Below are 26,258 nucleotides of genomic sequence, written 5' to 3' on the forward strand. Positions count from 1 at the left end.
TTTACTTTGCATTATGAAAATGTAGTATTTACTTAATATGAGACATAGTACCCTAATTGCATGGAGGTTGAATAGTGACAAAACACTCATAGGGAGATGATAATTGACCTTAGTTAAAGAGTACTTTGTTAGGAAAGGGTTTTTTGCTTGTTTGAAGATGGAAAATCAAATGAAACATTTTTCGTTTAAAAAAATATGCCAAATTATACCGTCGTTAATAGTTTTTCCTGTCTGATTGTTCCTGTTATATATTGCTATGTAACAAACACCTCCGAATTTAGTGTCTTAAAATAGAAAACTCTTTATTACATCTCAAAATGTGAGGGATCAGAAATTTGGGTAGGGCTTGGCTAGGTAATTCCTCTAGCCCACATTGTGTTGACCTGAATCAATTGCTTGTACTTGGTTGGTGGCTGGTCTACTCTAGGGAGTACAAGACAGTGAGATGAATAGAAGTTTTGGCCTAGCTGCCTCTTTTTCTTCTTGGAGTTTCAGGGCCTATCCATTGGGCCATATTTGGTCCTTCCATTGACGCTGAGGCAGCACGTACTGATTAACTGCCACTGGAGTTGATGAATGCTAGCCATTCAGTGACTGCTGATCTTGAAGATACATCTTGTCCTAATTTCTACAGGGTGTCAAAACTATAAACATTTTCCACATATCAAACATACAAGTTTCAACAAATGTTTTTGGACAGCATGGCAACATTTTAATTTTGGTTCGCTGTCTGGGAAAACATCAAATGTAAGTATAGTTTTCTTGGATTGCTCTAATCCTATGAATCCATTTCCAAGTGGGTGCGTATGGTTATGGTGGTAGAAAGAAGAGAAGGGCTTCATTTGAAGAGACTTTCCTATTAGTTTCCAATATTATGTGCTATTGTTTTCTTGTTTATTTGGGAGCGAGGGGAAGGATGGGAGGGCTATAAAATCCATGACTTAAATAGCGTATTTCTACATTAAAACGTAGATATGCTTCTATTGAAGTTTTAATTTTTTTTACTATGTTAAAACATTCCCCAAAATCTCTTAATCAATAGGAACTCAAATTTCATGCTTTATGCTACCTATAAAACATTGGGCAACTGTGTAATATGAGATGTCTATAGTTTTAAACTAGATGAGAATGATGCAAAAATAAACAGAATTGGAACTGTTGACTGAATACTTAAACATAGAATGAAGACAACGATTCTAAATCTATCATAAATATTTAACTGAAAGATAAGTTTCAGAGATAGTCATGCAATATTAAGCATTAGAATTTATAATATATTTTTAAAAATTTAATTATTTTACTAGATAATATTTTGAGGCTCCAAATTATAAAACATATTAAATATAAGTTATCAAAAAAGTCTTTCTCTTCTCCTTGTCCCTATCACCTCTGTCCCACAGAGAGCCAGTATTAGCAGTTTCTTTATACTTAAACAAATATGAATATGTATTTTTATTTCCCTGTTTTCTACACATGCTATTGTATACCCTGATGTTTTCACTTAACAATAAATCTATATGCACACATTAAGTGCTTTCTCATTTTTTTATAGTTGCATAGTATCGCATTATATGGATGCACCATAGTTTAAACAGCTCCCTATTGATGAACATTTGCTTTTTAAGAAAACTTTTTAAATGTAATTAGTAATATATTGCTTACATTCTTTAAAACACAATATATTCGTGGAAAACTTCCCAGAAGTGAAATTACTGGGTCAAAATATATATGCATTTAAAATTTTCATAGATATTACCAAATTGTTCATCATAAAAGCTGTAAATATGTATTTACTCTAGAAATATATGAAATTGGCTTCCCACACAGTCTGACCTATAGCATATAATGGAATATTATCATTTCTTTCCAAATTGATAGGTTAAAAAAATGACATTTCTGTATCATTCATGTGTATCCTTTTATTCTCATTGAGTTTATGCTTTACTTTTAATATTTTAAAGAACATTTGCTGGGGCACCTGGTTGGCTCAGTTGGTTAAGCATCTGACTCCTGATTTTGGCTCAAGTCATGATCTCATGGCTCATGAGATTGAGTCCCTCCTTGGGCTCTGTGCTGATAGTGTGGTGCCTGCTTGGGACTTTCTCTCTCTCTCACTTTCTCTTCCTCTCTCTTTCTCTCTCTTGCTATGCCTTCCCTACTTGTGTTATCTCTCTCTTTCTCTTGCAAAATAAACAAACATTAGAAAAAAAGTATTTGCCTTCCTATGAACTGTATGATCATATCCTTTTACCAAAGATCCATTGGATTATTGTTCTTTTTCTTATTGATACTCTTTAATACTAATATTTGTGGAATTTATATATTGAGATATTTTAACTGATTTTGAAAAATATTGTGTCTTCACTTTTTATTTGCCCTTTGACTATAGTTATAATATTTTTTCTTTGGCCTTGCAGTCTTTCTTTATGTTTGTGTAGTTAAATCTATCTTTTCTTTAATGACTTCTGGATTTTGAGTTAAACTGAGAAAGGCTTTTGTCTCTCCAGTTTTATGAAGTTATTATTCCTGTTTTCTTCTGACACATTTATGTACTTTTTAAATATTTGCTATTTTTGGAATTTATCTTGGTGTCTGGTGTGAGGTATGGATATAGCTTACTTATCTCTAGTAATTCTAATGCCATTTTTGAATAATTCATCTTTTCCCCACTGATTTGATATGCTAACTTTATCCTCTTTCAAATTTATATATAAATTTGAAAGAGGATAAAGTTAGCATATATATATTTATATGGACTTTGGAATGTTTTATTCTGGGCCATTGCTCTGCTTGTTTATGAACCAACACCTCACTGTTTTAATGTTGAAACTTTACTAATCTTTATTATACAACATTATAAACACATTTTTATGTCATAAGGAGGGTCCTCCTTGCTGTTTACCTTATTTTTTTCCAGAGTTTTGCCGGGGACTTTTATTTTTCTACTTAAACATTATGTTTGGTTATATATGATTAGTTATTATAGTTTGCATAATTAGCACTGTTTATTTAGATTGTATCACATTTATAGAGTAACTTACAGAGAAGTAAAGTCTTTATGATATTGAGTATTCCTATTGAATGATACAGTATGCTGTTACATTTGTTCATGTCTAGTCCTGTCCTTCAAAGCTGCTTTAAAGCTTTCTTAAAAGAGATTTTTTTTCATCTTTATTATTGCTATTCTTCCCTATTTAACCTTGGTATTGTAAATGGGGTTTTTTTTTTTCTTTCCTTGTATTACCTAACTGGATGTTATTTGCATATATGAAAGCTATTGGTTTCTGAATATTAATTTAATATCCCTTTAGCTTGCTGAATGTTTTGTAATAATTTTCTAGTTCATTCTCTTTGGTTCTGCAGGTAAGCAATCATATCTCAGCAAATAGTAGTAATTTTACAACCCCCTTCCAAAATGTTTTACCTACAGCTTCTTACTCTAACTGAATTCATTGGCTTGTGAGCTGAGATAGATTTCTTTTGATTATGAATTCATTGGCTTCTGTTTCACTTAGTATTATCAGGCTGAACAATATTTGATTTATTTTTTCACCTACAAAAATAACCTTCCATATAATTCAACTAAATGTTTATTAGGGGTGGTTGCTAAATTCTTTCAAATGTTTTTTTATCATGGATGTTGGTGATTTATACTACTTATATTAATAGAATTCCTAATGTTGAATCATCATTACGTTTATGTAACAAAACTGAGTCATGGTACAATTATCTTTTAATTTTGCTGTATTTTCTTTTTCAGCATTTTATTTACTATTTTTGTATTAATATTTATGTGAGATTATTCTACAGTTTGTTTTCAAAGTCTTAAGGCTTTAGTATCAATGTCATATTCTTTTTATAAGCTTGCTTTCTTTTTTATGCCTGGAGCCGTTTAATAGCATTTCAATGGGCTGATTGTTAAATACATGTTGGAATTCTCCTGTGAAGCCCTTTAATCTTTGACTATTTTTCTCTCAATTGTTTTATGGAAATTAACCTTTTCTGATTTCCAGAGTTTGAATATAAGTTTGACAAATTGTTTTTCTTAGGAAAAAATATCAGTTATCCAGGTTTCAAATTTATTTTTATATTATTGAAATAGCACTTTTATTAGTCATCCAATTTCCTCTATTTCTATGAATTTTTCTTCATAATAACTTCCAATTAAATGCTTTCTTCTTCTTTTTTAAAAAATCTTAAGTGTATTTATTTATTTTGAGAGAGAGAGAAGATGAGCAGGAGAAGAGAAGAGAGAGAGGAAGAGAGAATCCCCAGCAGGCTCCATGTTATCAGGGTGGAGCCCAATGTGGGGCTCGAACTGAAGAACGGTGAGATTACGACCTGAGCTGAAACCAAGAGTAGGATGCTTAACTGACTGAGCCACTCGGGGGTCCCTATATGCTTTATTCTAATCAATTTTTATTAACAAGCGGTTTGTATGTTCTATTGCTTATTTTTTCTTCCAAGTAGCAGTTTTAGGGTTTTTTTTAAATTGTTTTTGTTGTTTGCATATTTTTATCTCACTAAATACTACTTTTATTGCTATTTTTTTCTTTATGCTTGCTTTCAATTTATTTCTGTACTTCTAACTGAATCAGTTCCTTACTTTGTTTTTTTTCTTTTTAACCAGTTTAAGTATTAAAGGCTGTGCATTTTTCTCTGAGCACCGATTATCTAAATTCCAAATGTTCAAATATGGACTATTTTTTTTTAGAAGTTTTGCAATTTTGATTAGTGTTTGAGTTAAGAGAGATTTTTTTCTATTTCCAGATTTATAGATACATACATTTACTTATTATGTTAATTTCTAATTTTGTTGCATTTTTATTAGAGAATATTGTCTCTACCACCTGTGATGGTTAATTTTATGTATAAACTTGACTGGGCTTTGGCCTGTCCAGATACCTCATTGAACATCATTCTGGATGTTTCTGTGACAATGTTTTGGGTGAAATTAACATTTAAATCAGTGGACTAGGAGTAAAGTAGATTGTTCTGTACAATGTGTGTTGATCTCATTCAATCATTGAATCTGTTGAAAAATACGAAAACATTGGCCTCTTCCAAAGAAGAGGACTACCTTAAGATTTCATCTGGATCATTGGCCCTTCTTAGCTCTAAGGCAGACTGCCTTAGGACTTGAATTAGAATACTGGCTCTCTTGGGTCTTCAGCCTATCTAACTACCCTGCAGATTTTGGACTCACCAGCCTCCAAAATCACAAGAATCAAAGTCTTACAATCTCTCTGTCTCTCTGTCTCTCCACACAAACATCCTATGGCTTCCGTTTCTTTGAAGAACCCTAATCACCACCTAGCCTTTTAGTCTAAATTGCCCTTTTATCATTTTGCTCAATTGTTTTAGTTTTAAGAGGAGCTCATGTGAACAGTATTTTCTGAATCTGTTCATTTTTAAATTTTAATGACTTCATGACACCTGCACTTATTATAAAATTTATAAACGGGCTTTCTTTTTTGTTTTTGTTATCTTTTTATTTTATAATGTTTTCTACTGTCTTCTGGCATTGACTTTTTCTGTAGCCAGGCTTATTTTTTACCCTTCTAGATATCTGGTTATTTTCCCTTGGCTACTTATAGTTAAACTCTAGTAATTTTACTAACATATGTCTGGTGATGAGCATCCTACTCAGTTTGCTTTGCCAAATAATGTGGCTATTAATATGTAAGTACAAAGGGCATTGCTACTTATTAGCTGAAACTTGATAAAATTATTTAACTTCTCTGTATTTAAGTCTCCTCATCTGTATAACAGGGAAAATAATTGGATTTGCCAAAGAAGGTTGTCATGATATTATCATTTTAAAAATGTTTAATACTGTGCCTGATATATAGTAAATGATATTCTTTAATTAATAAGTTAATAAATAAACCAGAATAAATTTCTTTCAGAAAAGTTTTCTTGATTTTATGTATTTAAATGTTATTTGAACCTTGTTCTTAGAGAAGTTTAATTATATGTATATTAGGTATTATTTGCCTGTCTTCTTAATACATTATTTTCTCTCTAATCCTTAATCAATAGCAAAACCAAAAAGAATTATTGGGATTTTTTTTTAGTGTAAGCATAGAGTCCTGTGGGTTTTGGCAAATGTATATAGTTGTACAATAACCATTACAGTCAAATTTTAGAACGCTTTGATGACCCCCAAAACCTCTCTCATGTTGGGTGCTGTCAATTCTTGCCCCCACCCTTCGCCTTAGGCAATCTCTGATCCATGTCGCTGTTACTATAGTTTTACCTTTTCCAGATTTCACAGAAATGAAATCATACAATATGTAGGCCTTATATCTGACTTCTTTCATCTGTATTTTGAGTATGGTTTTTTCCTTTATTATGAGTCGGTGGCATTTCACTATATGGATATGCCACATTTTGTTTATTTTAATCTGTATACACAGTTATTTTCTATTACTTTTTTGCTTGTTTTGCTTGTTTCTATTTCATATGTTCTTTATTGGATTTTCTGAGGTGTCTCTTTCATCAAATTTCAAATTTCATTTTTCTATATGTGTTTATTTTTTTCTTACTGCGCCTGTCTGCACCCAGTAATCTTACTGCATATTTTCCTTGTCCCTCTCTTTCTGTCCTACATTCTTAAATTTATTCTTTTTGAATTTCCTTCATGGAAGTGAAGAATTCAGTTTTTTTTTTTTAATTTTTAAGAATAGGCTTGGGCATACCCTTTATCTGTTCTGTGGAAACATTTGTCTGAAGAGTGTACATTCACTATTTTTTTTTTAAAAAATGTATTTTGAATTCCTACACTGTAGCAGGCACTGAGGATATAGCAGTAGATAATACAGAATAAAATAAAAGTTTTGTGAAAATACTATATCAGGTTGTGACTTGTATTATGCAGGGAAATACCACTCACAGTGGAGGAATAAGGAATGTTGATGCGTTTGTCACAATTTTAAATAATGTCACCTGTGACAATCACCCTTGGAAGGTGACAGTTGATTAAAATTTGAAGGGGATAAGGGAGTGAGTGATATTGCTGTCTTGGGGAGAATATGCTAGGCAGAGGAAAGAACAAGAAAAGTCTTTGAGGGATGACTATGCCTTCTATGTTCTTGGAAAAGAAAGATGGCTAGGGGACAGAAAGGTTTAGAAGTCAGAGGTAATGGGAAGAGATATCATCTTGAGCTTCACAGGTTCTTCTCAAGTCTAGCTTTGCCGAGTGAGATGGAGAGGGAGCCCTACAAATATATGAAGTGGAAGATGAAAGAATTCTGAGTATTTTTAATCTGTTGGTTAATCTGGTGATCTTTACCACATTTTTACAGTATTTATATACTGATTCTGTGCCATATCTTTTTTTAGTACCTATCACTGAATAAGTTACATTTTCCTAAACTAGATATTTGTAGATGGTTCTTATGAAAGTAGCTTGAAAGGATCCTAGGCAGCATTCCAGCCTTCACAACTTAAAAGCTCTCTTCCTGCTGCCATAGAGACAGACTGCTTCCTACCAATGTGGCTTCTGTGTGTGTCTTTGTGCACTCCTACAACATCCCGCAACTTCTGTTTCTCTTTATCATATCTGGTCCAGAGATCATGTTCTCTCCTGTTCAAGAGATGTAGATTTTGCACTTCTGAGTGAGCCCCTCATCTTCGTTGATGCAGTCAGAGGACTGCCCTGATAGGGCCTCTTGAACTCTCTGCTTTCTTATGATTTCTTCCTTCATGGCTTGTGTCCATCTAAGCTTCTGTTGGCAGCCCTCACATGTAAGATGAAGGCAGCTTATTATAGCTGCCTCCTAATTTCCCTAAAAAATTGAAGTTACAGGGTGGTGTTCCTTTTCTTTGTTGCTTTGGTGTGATTTTCAGGAAGACAAGGGAAGAAAGCATAGTTTCTTAGCTAGTATGATGACTTAGCTAGTATGAAGGTTAACTTTAAATGTCAACTTGGCTAGGCTATGGTGCCTAGTTGTTTGGTCAAATACCAGCCTAGATGTGTTGCCATGAAAAAAAATGTTCAGCTGTGAATTGAAATCAGTAGACCTTAAATAAAGTAGATTATTCTTTAATCTACTGGATGTGGGTGGGCCTCATCCAATCATTTGAAGCCTTAAGAGAAAGACTGAGGTTCTCTGAAGAAGAAGGAATTTTGCATTCATATTGTCTTCAGACTCAAGACTGCAAGTCAATTCCTGCTGAAATTTCTAACCTGCTGGACTTCCTTACAAGTTTTGAACTTACCATTCCCTACTCTTCTGTGAACCAACTCCTTAAAACAGATCTCACTCTATATATGTATGCACACTCTATTCATTCTATTTCTCTGGAGAACCCTAATACAGGTTACCGTACTGGTAGTGAGAATTCAAGAACTAATTTGATGCAACTATTGGGAAAATTTTGTAGAGAAACTTAATTTAATAAATTATATATTCAGCATTTATGTAAGTTTAAGGCTTTCAAAGATATATTGATTATCTCACAAAAAATTCCACAGGACATTTTTTGGGAATAGTAATTTAACATGCCAAGTAATTCTGTATTTTTCTTTTGATATCCTGCAGTGTTTGGAAAGTGTGGTATTAAAGCAGAGGGTCAAAGAGATAAAGTTTAAGGGGTTATTAAGTGGGAAACTATGTCTGTTAGACATCAATGACTGGGTCGGTAGATTACAGCCTGAAGATGGAGTTCATGTCATCTCTGAGTGGAGAGAGGAACATTCTAAGGCTCTTTCCTATCTTTGAACATACCTATTATTTTGTAAGGCATTCTTCAACTATAATATGCATTTGTAGCCAAAAATGAATCCAAGAGATATAGTTTAAAATTTATAACACTAAATATGACAGATACAAAGTGATGTCATATATTCTAGTTCTCTTTTTAAAAATATTTCTTGAGCATTCCTGTTAGAGTCTTTAGAGCCGAAAGGTGAGACTTAAAATTTAAATCTAGCTTCAGAAAAGAAAAAGGGTCATGGAAAAAATATCTAAACCTTAATCATTAAAAACATAATTGAGTATACATCTCTTTTTATTGTCATTATTTCACGTGATTTTATACTTGTGTTATGAATGTTGGCTATGGCAGTATTCTAAATATGTATAACATATAAAATGACAAACAGTAGCTTTTCAAACACATATAACTTGAATAACTACAATTTAGAGAATTATATCCTTTAATCTCTAATGTGAGATACAGGATTTAATGTACAGTTAACCCTACTGGAACACATTCATTCATAGGAAATATGAAAGATTTTCTGAAGATCTGTGCAATCAGAATTACCAGACATTTTTCAGAATTACCCCACTGTCTTGTTCCCTGAAAGTAAAAACACTTTCTTACATGTTTCCATACAGCACACGGCTTTAGGAAGTTTCATATTCTTGAATATGTCCCATGTTTTATTATTATTAAAGGCCAAATCATTTGCATAGTGTTAGGTTGCCTTACATTTTCATTATATTTATTCAAAAAATTCCTGCTGGCCACGAAGAATGTATTTATCCCCCTAATTTAATAATTGATAGTTAGGGAGTTTAAACGTGAGGTTTGTGAAGATGAACATATGTAAATGTGAAAGATTCTTAGCTATAGCTTTCTTACTTGATAGTATGTTGTAAAACGTTAAGAACCAAACGCACTTACCGCATAGATGACATTACACTATATGGACCACGCTTCACCCACACCAAAAGGACATCCTATAAAAAGATGAAATGGAGGAAATGAGGAAATAAAAATAAATTATCCTATGGATGATTAGATAAAAATTCAGATATTAGACTAAGATTTGTAATATGCTGGAATAAATATCAAAGAGATCTTTGTTGTATACTAAGTGAGATTTGGCCAAAGATTTTCTAGTCTTTTATTTTCTTCTTAACTCATACCAAAAGAATCTTGTGAAAGTCCTTAAATAAATTATGAGAGAGTTTCCATTTGGAAAAAAACAGAAACAAATTCTTCAAGATGTTCCTTCGATTCAGATCCATGAGCCAGAAATTTTGTCAACATTTAAATGCGCTATAAAGAATATATAGTGGATTTTAATATCAATTTTGGCCTGCTTAAGGGTGGAGCCAACAAAATGTTCTGCTTTTGTTGCGTCTGCTCTGGACTTTATTTTATGCATCCCAGGTTACTCTTATCCCTCAGTGTTCTGCTCAGATATCTGTTTTTGCTTCAGAGAAGATAGTGCTGATTTTTCAAAGGTGTTTATGTTTACATGTGCCTGAGGCCCTCAAACCTGGTGGATCAGAATTTATCAGGCAACATTTTAACAGTGCCAAGACCGCAATCAAGGAGTTTCTCATTTATTAGTGGAGTGGGCATGCATTTGAAAATGGCACACCTACTAGTTACGATAACCATAACTTATGCTTACGCTACCTCAAAGATCAGTCTTTATCAAATCTATTATTTCCAATGGCAAGAAAATGATCTGTAAAATACGGGCTTCCCATTTTACTGCTTCATACCAGCAATGACTATGCAACATCATGGTGTCCTTTCTGAGTTTCTCTGAACACTGTTCTTCAGTTTGGTTCTCTTGTCTACTGTTCAGCAGCGTGACACTCCCTTGCTATGCTAATAAACAACTCCTTGCCATCCCTCCTATCTCTGCCATCCCTCTATCGCCCAGCAGCAGCTCAGCATGCTTATTGCTTAATCACTTCATGCCCAAGAACACGTGGGCTCTACTGAATGAGGCTTGTAATCAAATGATAGAGCTCTACTTGATTATCATTCACAACAGTAGCCCAATACATGATTTTTCTAATTATCTCCCCCGTGGTGGACATTAGCCCCTGTTTGGTTTTCAATTATAACATCTATATGTCTTAGTCCCCAAACATTCTTTTTTTTTTTTATTTTTTTATTTTTTTATTTTTTAATATATGAAATTTACTGTCAAATTGGTTTCCATACAACACCCAGTGCTCATCCCAAAAGGTGCCCTCCTCAATACCCATCACCCACCCTGCCCTCCCTCCCACCCCCCATCAACCCTCAGTTTGTTCTCAGTTTTTAACAGTCTCTAATGCTTTGGCTCTCTCCCACTCTAACCTCTTTTTTTTTTTTTTTTTTTTTTTTTCCTTCCCCTCCCCCATGGGTTTCTGTTATGTTTCTCAGGATCCACATAAGAGTGAAACCATATGGTATCTGTCTTTCTCTGTATGGCTTATTTCACTTAGCATCACACTCTCCAGTTCCATCCATGTTGCTACAAAAGGCCATATTTCATTTTTTTTCATTGCCACGTAGTATTCCATTGTGTATATAAACCACAATTTCTTTATCCATTCATCAGTTGATGGACATTTAGGCTCTTTCCATAATTTGGCTATTGTTGAGAGTGGCGCTATAAACATTGGGGTACAGGTGCCCCTATGCATCAGTACTCCTGTATCCCTTGGATAAATTCCTAGCAGTGCTATTGCTGGGTCATAGGGTAGGTCTATTTTTAATTTTCTGAGGAACCTCCACACTGCTTTCCAGAGCGGCTGCACCAATTTGCATTCCCACCAACAGTGCAAGAGGGTTCCTGTTTCTCCACATCCTCTCCAGCATCTATAGTCTCCTGATTTCTTCATTTTGGCCACTCTGACTGGCGTGAGGTGGTATCTGAGTGTGGTTTTGATTTGTATTTCCCTGATAAGGAGCGACGTTGAACATCTTTTCATGTGCCTGTTGGCCATCCGGATGTCTTCTTTAGAGAAGTGTCTATTCATGTTTTCTGCCCATTTCTTCACTGGGTTATTTGTTTTTCGGGTGTGGAGTTTGATGAGCTCTTTATAGATTTTGGATACTAGCCCTTTGTCCGATGTGTCATTTGCAAATATCTTTTCCCATTCCGTTGGTTGCCTTTTAGTTTTGTTGGTTGTTTCCTTTGCTGTGCAGAAGCTTTTTATCTTCATAAGGTCCCAGTAATTCACTTTTGCTTTTAATTCCCTTGCCTTTGGGGATGTGCCGAGTAAGAGATTGCTACGGCTGAGGTCAGAGAGGTCTTTTCCTGCTTTCTCCTCTAAGGTTTTGATGGTTTCCTGTCTCACATTCAGGTCCTTTATCCATTTTGAGTTTATTTTTGTGAATGGTGTGAGAAAGTGGTCTAGTTTCAACCTTCTGCATGTTGCTGTCCAGTTCTCCCAGCACCATTGGTTAAAGAGACTGTCTTTTTTCCATTGGATGTTCTTTCCTGCTTTGTCAAAGATGAGTTGGCCATACGTTTGTGGGTCTAGTTCTGGGGTTTCTATTCTATTCCATTGGTCTATGTGTCTGTTTTTATGCCAATACCATGCTGTCTTGATGATGACAGCTTTGTAGTAGAGGCTAAAGTCTGGGATTGTGATGCCTCCTGCTTTGGTCTTCTTCTTCAAAATTACTTTGGCTATTCGGGGCCTTTTGTGGTTCCATATGAATTTTAGGATTGCTTGTTCTAGTTTCGAGAAGAATGCTGGTGCAATTTTGATTGGGATTGCATTGAATGTGTAGATAGCTTTGGGTAGTATTGACATTTTGACAATATTTATTCTTCCAATCCATGAGCAGGGAATGTCTTTCCATCTCTTTATATCTTCTTCAATTACCTGCATAAGCTTTCTATAGTTTTCAGCATACAGATCTTTTACATCTTTGGTTAGATTTATTCCTAGGTATTTTATGCTTCTTGGTGCAATTGTGAATGGGATCAGTTTCTTCATTTGTCTTTCTGTTGCTTCATTGTTAGTGTATAAGAATGCAACTGATTTCTGCACGTTGATTTTGTATCCTGCAACTTTGCTGAATTCATGTATCAGTTCTAGCAGACTTTTGGTGGAGTCTATCGGATTTTCCATGTATAATATCATGTCATCTGCAAAAAGCGAAAGCTTGACTTCATCTTTGCCAATTTTGATGCCTTTGATTTCCTTTTGTTGTCTGATTGCTGATGCTAGAACTTCCAGCACTATATTAAACAGCAGCGGTGACAGTGGGCATCCCTGTCGTGTTCCTGATCTCAGGGAAAAAGCTCTCAGTTTTTCCCCGTTGAGGATGATGTTAGCTGTGGGCTTTTCATAAATGGCCTTTATGATCTTTAAGTATGTTCCTTCTATCCCGACTTTCTCAAGGGTTTTTATTAAGAAAGGGTGCTGGATTTTGTCAAAGGCCTTTTCTGCATCGATTGACAGGATCATATGGTTCTTCTCTTTTTTTTTGTTAATGTGATGTATCACGTTGATCGATTTGCGAATGTTGAACCAGCCCTGCATCCCAGGAATGAATCCCACTTGATCATGGTGAATAATTCTTTTTATATGCTGTTGAATTCGATTAGCTAGTATCTTATTAAGAATTTTTGCATCCATATTCATCAGGGATATTGGCCTGTAGTTCTCTTTTTTTACTGGGTCTCTGTCTGGTTTAGGAATCAAAGTAATACTGGCTTCATAGAATGAGTCTGGAAGTTTTCCTTCCCTTTCTATTTCTTGGAATAGCTTGAGAAGGATAGGTATTATCTCTGCTTTAAATGTCTGGTAGAACTCCCCTGGGAAGCCATCTGGTCCTGGACTCTTATTTGTTGGGAGATTTTTGATAACCGATTCAATTTCTTCGCTGGTTATGGGTCTGTTCAAGCTTTCTATTTCCTCCTGATTGAGTTTTGGAAGAGTGTGGGTGTTTAGAAATTTGTCCATTTCTTCCAGGTTGTCCAATTTGCTGGCATATAATTTTTCATAGTATTCCCTGATAATTGTTTGTATCTCTGAGGGATTGGTTGTAATCATTCCATTTTCATTCATGATTTTATCTATTTGGGTCATCTCCCTTTTCTTTTTGAGAAGCCTGGCTAGAGGTTTGTCAATTTTGTTTATTTTTTCAAAAAACCAACTCTTGGTTTCGTTGATCTGCTCTACAGTTTTTTTAGATTCTATATTGTTTATTTCTGCTCTGATCTTTATGATTTCTCTTCTTCTGCTGGGTTTAGGCTGCCTTTGCTGTTCTGCTTCTATTTCCTTTAGGTGTGCTGTTAGATTTTGTATTTGGGATTTTTCTTGTTTCTTGAGATAGGCCTGGATTGCAATGTATTTTCCTCTCAGGACTGCCTTCGCTGCATCCCAAAGCGTTTGGATTGTTGTATTTTCATTTTCGTTTGTTTCCATATATATATTTTAATTTCTTCTCTAATTGCCTGGTTGACCCACTCATTCGTTAGTAGGGTGTTCTTTAACCTCCATGCTTTTGGAGGTTTTCCAGACTTTTTCCTGTGGTTGATGTCAAGCTTCATAGCATTGTGGTCTGAAAGTATGCATGGTATAATTTCAATTCTTGTAAACTTATGAAGGGCTGTTTTGTGACCCAGTATATGATCTATCTTGGAGAATGTTCCATGTGCACTCGAGAAGAAAGTATATTCTGTTGCTTTGGGATGCAGAGTTCTAAATATATCTGTCAAGTCCATCTGATCCAATGTATCATTCAGGGCCCTTGTTTCTTTATTGACCGTGTGTCTAGATGATCTATCCATTTCTGTAAGTGGGGTGTTAAAGTCCCCTGCAATGACCACATTCTTATCAATAAGGTTGCTTATGTTTATGAGTAATTGTTTTATATATCTGGGGGCTCAGGTATTTGGCGCATAGACATTTATAATAGTTAGCTCTTCCTGGTGGATAGACCCTGTGATTATTATATAATGCCCTTCTTCATCTCTTGTCACAGCCTTTAATTTAAAGTCTAGTTTGTCTGATATAAGTATGGCTACTCCAGCTTTCTTTTGGCTTCCAGGAGCATGATAAATAGTTCTCCATCCCCTCACTCTCAATCTAAAGGTGTCCTCAGATCTAAAATGAGTCTCTTGTAGACAGCAAATAGATGGGTCTTGTTTTTTTATCCATTCTGATACCCTATGTCTTTTGGTTGGCGCATTTAATCCATTTACATTCAGTGTTATTATAGAAAGATATGGGTTTAGAGTCATTGTGATGTCTGTATGTTTTATGCTTGTAGTGATGTCTCTGGTACTTTGTCTCACAGGATCCCCCTTAGGATCTCTTGTAGGGCTGGTTTCGTGGTGACAAATTCCTTCAGTTTTTGTTTGTTTGGGAAGACCTTTATCTCTCCTTCTATTCTAAATGACAGACTTGCTGGATAAAGGATTCTCGGCTGCATATTTTTTCTGTTTAGCACACTGTAGATATCGTGCCAAGCCTTTCTGGCCTGCCAAGTTTCAAAGGAGAGATCAGTCACGAGTCTTATAGGTCTCCCTTTATATGTGAGGGCACGTTTATCCCTTGCTGCTTTCAGAATTTTCTCTTTATCCTTGTATTTTGCCAGTTTCACTATGATATGTCGTGCAGAAGATCGATTCAAGTTACGTCTGAAGGGAGTTCTCTGTGCCTCTTGGATTTCAATGCCTTTTTCCTTCCCCAGTTCAGGGAAGTTCTCAGCTATAATTTGTTCAAGTACCCCTTCAGCACCCTTCCCTCTCTCTTCCTCCTCTGGGATACCAATTATGCGTATATTATTTTTTTTTAGTGTATCACTTAGTTCTCTAATTTTCCCCTCATACTCCTGGATTTTTTTATCTCTCTTTCTTTCAGCTTCCTCTTTCTCCATAACTTTATCTTCTAGTTCACCTATTCTCTCCTCTGCCTCTTCAAGCCGAGCCATCGTTGATTCCATTTTGTTTTGCAATTCGTTTAAAGCGTTTTTCAACTCCTCGTGACTGTTCCTTAGTCCCTTGATCTTTGTGGCAAGAGATTCTCTGCTGTCCTGTATACTGTTTTCAAGCCCAGCGATTAATTTTATGACTATTATTCTAAATTCACTTTCTGTTATATTATTTAAATCCTTTTTGATCAGTTCATTAGCTGTTGTTATTTCCTGGAGATTCTTCTGAGGGGAATTCTTCCGTTTGGTCATTTTGGAGAGTCCCTGGCGTGGTGAGGACCTGCAGTGCACTTCCCCTGTGCTGTGGTGTATAACTGGAGTTAGTGGGCGGGGCCGCAGTCCGACCCGATGTCTGCCCCCAGCCCACTGCTGGGGCCACAGTCAGACTGGTGTGTGCCTTCTCTTCCCCTCTCCTAGGGGCGGGATTCACTGTGGGGTGGCGTGTCCCGTCTGGGCTACTTGCACACTGCCAGGCTTGTGTTGCTGGGGATCTGGCGTATTAGCTGGGGTGGGTAGGCAAGGTGCACGGGGGGTGGAGGGGCAGGCTTAGCTCGCTTCTCCTTAGGTGATCCACTTCAGGAGGGGCCCTGTGGCAGCGGGAGGGAGTCAGATCCGCTGCCGGAGGTTTGGCTCCGCAGAAGCACAGAGTTGGGTGTTTGCGCGGAGCGAGCAAGTTCCCTGGCAGGAACTGGTTCCCTTTGGGATTTTGGCTGGGGGATGGGCGGGGGAGATGGCGCTGGCGCCTTTGTTCCCTGCCAAGCTGAGCTCTGCCGTCCGGGGGCTCAGCAGCTCTCCCTCCCTTTGTCCTCCAGCCTTCCCGCTTTCCGAGCAGAGCTGTTAACTTATGACCTCCCAGACGCTAAGTCGCGCTTGCTGTCGGAACACAGTCTGTCCGGCCCCTCCGCTTTTGCCAGCCAGACTCGGGGGCTCTGCTTGGCCGGCGAGCCGCCCCTCCGCCCCGGCTCCCTCCCGCCAGTCCGTGGAGCGCGCACCGCCTCGCCGCCCTTCCTACCCTCTTCCGTGGGCCTCTAGTCTGCGCTTGACTCCGGAGACTCCCTTCTGCTAATCCTCTGGCGGTTTTCTGGGTTCTTTAGGCAGGTGTAGGTGGAATCTAAGTGATCGGCCGGACGCGCTGTGAGCCCCGCGTCCTCCTACGCCGCCATCTTCCGGAACCCCAGTCCCCAAACATTCTTAAGGGATATACTATCAGAACAACCATGGAGAAGTTGGAGTGTCAGGACAGGAACTCCCTTTGATGACTCCCTTTTGCTTTCATGTTTAAGTTGGACTATTATTTTCAGGAGAGGGGCTGAAGGAAGAAAAACAAATGCATTTGTTTTTCAGTGAAATAATAATTTTCAGAATTCTTTCCAGATCATAACAAAAAGTAAATGCCATGTTAATTTGTCATATGTATTTTTTCAGATCTGCAAGCATCATTCCTTTTCACTGCAGGAATGTTCTAAATGAACTTGTTTATAATCTGCAACCAATAAGATTATGATTTTTTAAAAAGTTTTATTTGTTAAAGTGACTGTTTTGCGTACATCATTCCTTAGGCTCTGAATCGGACTTGATTATAATAATATTGTGCTTAAAATAATTGATGTTATTGAAGCTCTTTCAGGAAGTCTTCAATTAAATATTGGTCAATATGTACTTTGCATTTTTACAGATAATAGTATATATCATTTTTACTCTTTTACAATTTTCTTGACAAATTCGTAACACAGAAAGTGATTTCCTGAAAAATGTTGAATTTGGCAAAATATTAATATTCTTCTCATGCTCTCTGTCCCCAAAGGAGATACTATAGAGTCATTTTGTTTGAGTGTCAAGTTTTATTGATGATCTTGGTCAGAATCATTTATATTTTTCAGTTTCCTTGCACATGTCATTAATAGAGAGCTGCTTCCTTGCTTGCATGAATGTTTGATTTCTTTTTCTAGTTAAATAGTGATCCAAATGCAAAATCTAATGCTTAGGGTAATCATGTGAATTTATGACCATCGCTTGGATGCTGGGCTTTCAGAAATGAAATTGAATAGATCATATTTCTCTATAAATGTAGGTTTTACAGCTGAGATAGATCTAATATTGATAATCTCTTTATTTAACTGTTTCAAAATGCCATATGTGACTGAAAGCAACAGAATGGAAATAACTATGTTTATAGCAAATAGAACAGGAAATGAAAGCAAGATATGCAGAAAGCTTCTAACTGAAGTGAGCATCATATTAGTGCTATAGTATAGCAGCATTAAGGGCAGCAATCAGCATGTTGAAGAAAGGGATTGGGGCACACTCACATGTAGGAAGAGGAAATTATAATGGGAAAAATATCATGGCTATTTTCAGATGCTCAGAATCGCCCAGAAGGGGTAACTTGAAGATTACATTAAAACTTACTTAAAATCGGGGAAAATACCTGTTGATTTATTTCAACAATTTTGTATCAAACAAAGAACATCTACTAGGTCACATTTTTCCAATATCTGCCATTGTCAGATCTGTAATATTGCAAAAACAATGGCTCAAGGTACCACACAATTTCAATTTAAGTGACTTTGCTAATTCTCAAACGGACTCTGGCCTTGCCGTTTTTCAGTCTATATTCATTCATTTATCCCACATGGTCTTTGCAACTGAAATTGGTTAAGGGAAGTGCTTTGGATTGAATTATGTTCCCTGAAATTCTTATGTTGAATCCCAGCCCCTAATATGACTACATTTAGAGTGAGAATCTTCAGGTGGTAATTAAGGGCCAGGTCATAACCAGATGAGGTTGGTGGCCTTATAAGAAGAGGAAAAGAGAGAGATCTCTCCTCTCCCATGTGAGAACACAATGAGAAGATGGCTGTCTGCAAGCCAAGAAGAGAGCGTGCACCACCAACTGACCAGGCTGGCACCCTGTTCTTTGACTTTCCAGACTCTAGGGCTGTAGAAAAATAATTTTTTGTTGTTTAAACCACCTGGTCTATGGTAATTTGTTACGACAATCTCACCAGACTAAGACAGGAAGCATACTGATTCCAAACACGTATCTATGCTCAGATGACAGGACAATTATTTACCATTTCATTTAGGTTCCTCACTGTTTCTACAGTGCTTGAATGTTTTAGCAGCCAAGGTGGTAACAGATCTGCACAGAGGTTTTCTAAAGACAGTGTCCAGTCTGCATTGACTTGCTGTCCTGCACTCATTTGTCAAATTTCTTAGAATACAGGGGTGTTCTGCGGTTAAAAACAAGCAAACATGAAAGCCCTGTTTGAACCCTCCACAATCTCAACTGGAATCAAATCAAGTTACTTAAGGAATGTGAGGCACAACGTATACAGATGCAAGACTTTTTTTGTATTTTATTCTACAGAATTCAAATCCTCTAGTTACTCAAGTTAGAACTCAAGTCCCAGAATGTCTGTTTTACTATGTCTGGGATCTGGAGGAGTCCCATATGTATATAGGAAAAAGGCAGGGATTTCTCTGAGTTAGAATTTGGGGAAAAAAAGTTACTACCTACCAAGTTTTTCCAAATACATATAAAGGTGACTAGATCACTCAGGGTGGATATATTTTTATTCTCCAGACTGAATTTTGGAGGTATCATAGCATTCATAACAAAGCCAACTATCACTATTTTTTTCCCAAGGTATGCCTGTAATTTGTTTTTCAGATTCCTCTGCAGGATTAAAACTCCTTTTCAGAGGCACCTGGTTGACTCAGTCCCAAGAGCATGCGACTCTGCATCTCAGGGTGGTATGTTCCAGGCATATTTTGGGTGTGGAGTTCACTTACAACAAAACAAAACAAAACACACATCTTTTTTGCATGCATTGTTATACTCCCTGCTCTTGGTCTTCTTTTCTGTGTCTTCACTATTCAAGCATTTTCTCCTCTCCTGATCAGGATCATTGTAATGACCAAAAATTTCCCAAATGCTATAATTTTTGTGACACTCCCTAAGCCAGTTAATGAAGACATTGTATTCTTCAGTGGGCCAGTGTCGAGATAAGTCGGGATGCATCTTTAGGAGAACGTGATGGAGCACAGCAGAGCAACGCCAGTTGTGGCCGCACTGGGAGGGCTGAAGTAAAAGTCACCAGCCAAGACTCCCCATCCAAAAAGTGGTGACCTGGGCACCAGAGCTGGGCAGGTTCGCATTGGTGAAGTCTCTCATGCCCTCCACAGGCCAACTATTACTATTTTTAGGCAATCCTAGATACCAGAGCAAATGGACAGAGAAAAAGTATGTGAAGTATATGATAAAAGAGGAACCACTGGCTTTTAAATCACGACATAAAAAAATAAAATCATTTTGAGATAAAATCTAATCCTTTAAGGTTCTGTCATGTTAACATTTATTTCCATGTTTACACATATATTTATTCCTTATATATTTGAAGTACCTACTATATACTAGTCACCTTGTTAGACTTCGGGCAGCAAAAGAATACAAAGATGGCACATCCCTATCTTTAAGATTTCCTATGCAAAAATTGGCCAATAATTCTGAAATTTGGTAAATTGGAAATTTGGATTTAAGAGGGCCACAAACATATTGCTATGAAATTCACAGTTGTAGTTTGCACAATTGAGTTCTTTAAATATATTTCCTGTTATGAAAACCAAAAAAGCAGATACTTCATTTAATTGAAAAAAAAATAATATGTAATAGGTTATTAATGGCTTCAAAGTGAAGCAAACTTAACACTGACTCGGGAAGACTTTGCCCTTAAAAACACCAGTAAGGAAACTATGCAGTATAAATCATTAGAGCAGAACGTTTCCACTTTTCTGCCTCTACAGATGACCTTTTCCTGATGGATTCATTAATAAGTCTAAACACACAGGGGAGCTAGAAGGGATGGAGAAGCAGAACAGTCTTTCTCCTCTCCACCACTCTCTTTTCTTTTCCTCCTGCAGATTAGGGGGACATTTGTTTACGTAAGCACACCACTGGAGACTACTTCATGGTGTTACGTAGTTTTATGTACCATGTCTTTAGACTTGAGCCTTTGACTTATCTCCCCATTTTTGTTTCTCCTTTAACTTTTTCAACCCAACTTATTTCCCACTGATCTTTAGCAGGCGCTGCTCTGCCGTGGATACAGTTTTTCTCATCAACATTTGAATCTAATGAAGAATGTATCTTCACAAATGCATTCTGCTACACTGTGATAAAATCATCAACGATATCTAATATTCACTGATTAGGTATTTATGACATAACTAAGTGTTGTACTAATGGATTTATATTTGAATATCCATCCTGTTATTTCAGCCACATTTATCAGACCCAACACTTTGACGATTTAATCTATTATTGCTAAAATCAAGATTTACATATGACCTAGATTCAGGCACTCTCCAGCAAACCTTAGTTTCATAGTTTTCCTAAGCTGCTTAATCCATCTAAACTTCTTATTCCATCTCATTAAAGACCTTCACTTTCCACAGTTTTAGGTTAGTTGCCACAATTCTTCCAGTAGACACAGATGAAGTTCTGAACTGTTCACTGAAGACCATTAGTTTTCTGTTCTCCTTGGCACATTTGTAGGATTTTTTTCTTCCACTATGCCATGGGGCAACACATGGTACATTTATCACAAGGATGGTATAGAAGTTTGGGATAGGCACTTGAATCCTACTTCACAACTTCCAGATTGTTTTGGTCATTTGGCTTATTTTTTGTAGAGTTGGATAGCTCTGTTGGTTGATTTTGGCTCAGATCATGGTCCCAGGGTGGTTGGATCAAGCCTGGTGTCCATCTCTGCATTGAGCATGGAGCCTGCTTAAGATTCTCTCTCTTTCTTTCTCTCTCTCTGCCACTCCCCCTGACCCCCAAGCTCTGTCTCTCTCTCTAAAGTAAAAATAAATAAATAAATAAATAAATAAATAAATAAATAAATAAAATAGCATTTCATCTTTGTAATGTTGGTATCAAAGAAAAGAGCTTGGGAAATAGGTGTTCTGGGTTCTGGTCTTCCCTTTGGTATTATCTATTTGGCTTGGAGAAAGTAAGTTCATCTGATTCTTCATCTGTAATTAATACATCTAGATTATATTAGTGATAGGCTGTACTTTCTTGACCTTTCGCCTGCTTCCCACTTTCCAAGGGCAGTTAGAATGACCAGCTCTCATAGTTGAGTTTAAGGTTTATGATAAGTTAGAGAAATTCATTCAGCACTGTGTGGAAATAGCTGGTATACCATTGTGCATTTTGTTCCCCAGTTGGTAAGGCATTGCAGTTTATAAACCCTTGAGGAATTTGATAGAAATAACATCTTAGATATCAGATGTAAAATAAAAGATGTTTGAACTTCAAATACTCCATATGGTCTGTCTTATGGTTGACTGGTATTTGGGTTATCTTTCTCTATACAGATTATTGAGAATTCTGTTTTCATTTTTAATCTTCAATTGGTTCACTTACGTTCGTTAAAATCTCTTCATAAATGGTCACATCATGGGTATTTGATGCCATATAAATCAACTTATATTCATTGCTTACATTCGTGCTTATATTCGGTATAGAGATAACTGGGTTCTGGGAGAGAATTTATTCATAATTGTTAAAGGCTAGAATTTACTTCATTGTTTTTCTTCCCTCATATTAGCAAATTATAAAGAACAGACCACAGTGGATAGTCTGGTTTCTTTGATATTGAAAATTTAAAATTGAGGTGACAGGAAAATTATTTTGTGTGTATATTTTAATGCCACGGCATAATTAATGCATCCTAGTGAAAAGGGAATATAAAACATGTACATTAGAATATTCAACTAACACATTGTGGTAGAAACCAAGCTTTCAATAATTATTTTCTTTGTGAAAAAGAAAGAAAAGAAATCCAAGCATTACTACTATTGAATTATAAAACAACAAACTATCTCTTTCTCTGTGGCTTTCATCCATATAATTTACAGTGCAAATGCAATTTTTGGTACACAAATGCTTCTATATTGAGAGCTGTGTGGAAAATAGAATGCCTAGTTCCAATTTTCTTGCCAAACAAAGAAAACAAAATCCTTCCCCATCTTCTGTATTATGTGAGTGCCAATAACGCCTCTTTGATGGTAGCTTTGTGTTGTATTGTGTTTTTGCTTTTAATTAAGATATATTGGGTAAAATAGTGCTTCATTGTATTGTACAAAATACGAAAGCATGGGCTAATTACAGCCTTCAATGGGATTCAGTTTAGACCTCATGTTACCGTCTCATGCCCATTTTTTTAGTGTTTAGTAAAGTATTCTGATGTTATATTTTCTCCTGGGGTTTTCTTTTTGGTTTCTCTTCATCCAAATGAAAAGCAATGACCCCTACCTAAAATGTTAATTAAATGGCTACCTCATTTGTTATAATGTTTTTATTTTAAAATATTCTTACATTTTGGATGCCAAAACTCAATTTTGCCCCATATGGCCTTTTTCACAACACGTGTTTTTAGAGGGCATAATTTTCACAGAAGGCAGAATTCAAAGTTAGCAGAAAGCAGGTTGGGAGCCAGACAAATATGGAAGAAATGTCACCCTCATCTTTATTTAAACCTGATTAACCTTTTTAATTTAGTCATTAAGTTTTATTGAAAATGAACCAAATGTGGTCATTAGTTGTGGGAAGAGAATGGAATCAATTTAGACATTAAATTAAAGGGCAAAATCTCTAGAACTTCTAGGTAAAGAAAGATAAAATGGTAGGTTGCTCATTGCAAAGTGATTATAGGGAAAAATATTATCTATATTGAGATTTCAATTTACCCAGATGCCAATCTATTTCAGAATTTGTCATAATGTGATAAAACTCCACTAAAGCCTTCTATATATCTTTTCAAGAAACCAATTAAATATTTGTTAGTTGATTTGCAAAATGACTATGGCTAATATTCCATTTGGGGTTTATTTGATTCTTGAGCATGAGGTATGATTAAGGTGGGGTAGGGATCAAAAGGACAATTTTATCTCCTTTTATATGATCTTAGTAAAATATCTTCATCCATAAATATGATGTAAACAGTGCGTTGCAGGAAAAATGTCTGATGACTCAAAGAAAACATTTTGTGTACATTTTAAAAGAATGATATCAATAACTGTGAAAGGTTCTGTTTTATGTTCTTCCTCTGACCCTTTTTCTAGATGCCTGCAATTTCTTTTGTCATGAATTTTCTGCAAACATTATTAGTGTTCATACAAGTATCTAATCTTCTGTTGAACTGCGTTGGATTAAAATGGAAATTGTAATTGTTGTAATTGTCATTTTCATTCTGCATGCTAACTACAATGGAGTCTATTAAATTATTGCCTGAAAATGCATAATGTTTAATAACGTATTTTGAAAGTTGGTTTTGCCAACAGCAATAATAATGACACACAGATACATATATTATGGAGTGCTTACTATGTGTGCTTACTTGGATTATCTCATTAAATCCTTACAACTATCCTATGATATATCATATGACTACAAGTGAATTCTTATTCTGTTTCAAGATGATACCATGGCTTTTGATACAATTTCACATTTAGTATTTACATCACCTCCCCCTGTCCTAGGAAGTAGGGATTTTTAAAATGAGGAAACTGATGATTTGAAACTTGCATATGGTGAACAGGGTTTCATATCCAGGCAGCTTGCTTCCAGAGTCTGTGGTCTCAGTCAGTATATAATGCTGCCTTCCTATAAGGATTATACTTTACTTAAGTGAGTGGCAGGCTGGCCTTTCAGCTCTCTCATCCTGAACATTTTTGTGAAGGCAACAATGTTGCATAAAAGGGCTCATCTATCATTTGGCCAATCAACTTGGAAACACAGTACTGCACCCAAGCTTTGGGTATAGAAGAGATATTTATGTCATGGCCCTTGCATAGTGTTCAGCTTTAAAATCTAAGTTGCATCAAATCCTAGGATGGCTCCTCTTTTTTACTCAAGTGAAAGATTATGTCCTCAATGTGGGCTACAAAATCCCGTATAATCTGGCTATTTTGCTCCCTTCCTCATCTCCTACCACTCTTCCTGGGTTCTGTGGTGGTTCAAGCATATTTGTTATAGTTTTATGCTTTGGAATAACACATATGTTCCTTTGTTTGCATCAAATGATATGTTAATTAAAATGCTTTCACGGTTATCACCAGTGTTTCTTCTGCACTAGCCATTTCTCTTCTGATATTCAAAGTGAACACTGTTAGCTTTCCCCTGATGTAAGATTATGCCACTCACAGATGTTACATTTTATTTCCTTCTATTTCCATTAGAGAATTTCAGAACTATGCAAACATTTCTGAAGAGAAGATACTTTCTGGATGGAATCACTGGGAGTATCTTCCCTGTATTAGTTTCCCAGAGCTGTTGTAATAAGGTACCACAAATTGGGTGGCTTTAAATCAGAAATTTATTTTGGTATATCCGGTTTATTTAAAACAGAAATTTATTTTCTCACTTTTCTGGAAGCAACCAATCAAATCAGAAGTCAAGAAGTCAGCAGGGCTATGTTCTCTTTGAGGGCTCTAGGAGAGAATATGTTCCATGCCTTTCTCTTGGCTTTTTGTGTGGCTGGCAATCCTTGGTAATACTTGGCTTGTAGGTCCATGACTCCAACCCCTGTCTCCTTTGTCACATGGATTCTCTCTGTGTGTCTGAGTCTTGTGTCTTTATATAGTACACCAATCTTATAGGATTAGGGCCCATCCTAATTAAGTATGACTTCAGATCCTTGGTGGGCAACTGGGCATTATCTTTTTTTGTTTCCTCCACCCCCCCCCTTTTTTTGAAATTACTACAAATGCATTATTGTGTTACTGGCATTTAGAAAATTTTTACATTATGATTCTTATATGAGAATTGTTTTGGAACCTGGGGGTTGAGAGACTTTAGGGGAATTAATCTTTTTCATTTGCTCTACTTGCTCAAGCTTTCATCCTAAATTTACCTTACTTTCTGTCATATCCTCTAGTTCAATCATATGAAGTTTTTCTTATGTATGTTGCTGTACATATAATACGTAGTAGAATATGTATATGTTAAACTTGTGCCTGACTAGAAATCTACTTGCTCTTTTTGGGGCAGGTCACTTAGATTTAAGTCCTTATCTATTGGGTGGGGGGCTCACTTGTAGTGTGTAGGTGGTCTCTGATAGTTACTTCTTCCCACTGGCACTTGCTTATCAGCATTTTTGACTATCACTTAGATTCAGTTTTCTCATTTCTTTAGAAATAAGACATACTATGTTTGTCACCTTAAACTTGTAGAGAAAAGAATTATGTTGTCTTAAAAATAGTATATTCTTCTCTATGTCACCACTTTAACCTGCATTTGGCTGGGGGCTGATGGACTGGTTTTCTACATTTATGGTTAACCCTGTTGCCCCGTATCAGTGTTTGGAAGAAGAGAACATAGCACCCAGGAAGAAAACCGTCATATCTGAGAAGACTGCCAGACCACCTTGTAACTCAGAGAGCCCTCTGGAGGCTGGTAGACAAAATATTCAATCAAGAATTTATAAGGAAACAATTCTTCCCCTGCCTAAATGACAGATTGGCATATTATGATTGCCATATTTTTGACATTTTTTTTTTTTGAGAAAAGAAAGTGCTCATAATAAAATAGCACAATTGGGTAACAACCA

At 36.2% G+C, this 26,258-nt stretch overlaps 1 long non-coding RNA gene and 1 pseudogene across 1 annotated transcript in view; both read right to left on the reverse strand.

The window, feature by feature from the left end:
* Positions 1-9,635: 9,635 nt before the first annotated feature.
* The window catches only part of LOC144615629 (uncharacterized), a 144,108-nt gene continuing 127,485 nt past the window's right edge, over positions 9,636-26,258 (reverse strand). The window contains exon 3 of the long non-coding RNA XR_013553990.1: positions 9,636-9,692. This is a non-coding gene — a long non-coding RNA (uncharacterized LOC144615629). The remainder of the gene's footprint in view (positions 9,693-26,258) is intronic.
* On the reverse strand, positions 19,215-19,663 carry LOC132680377 (COX assembly mitochondrial protein 2 homolog pseudogene; annotated as a pseudogene).

This window comes from Panthera onca, chromosome A1 (genome assembly GCF_046562875.1).
Source record: "Panthera onca isolate mPanOnc1 chromosome A1, mPanOnc1 haplotype 2, whole genome shotgun sequence".
NCBI lineage: Eukaryota > Metazoa > Chordata > Mammalia > Carnivora > Felidae > Panthera > Panthera onca.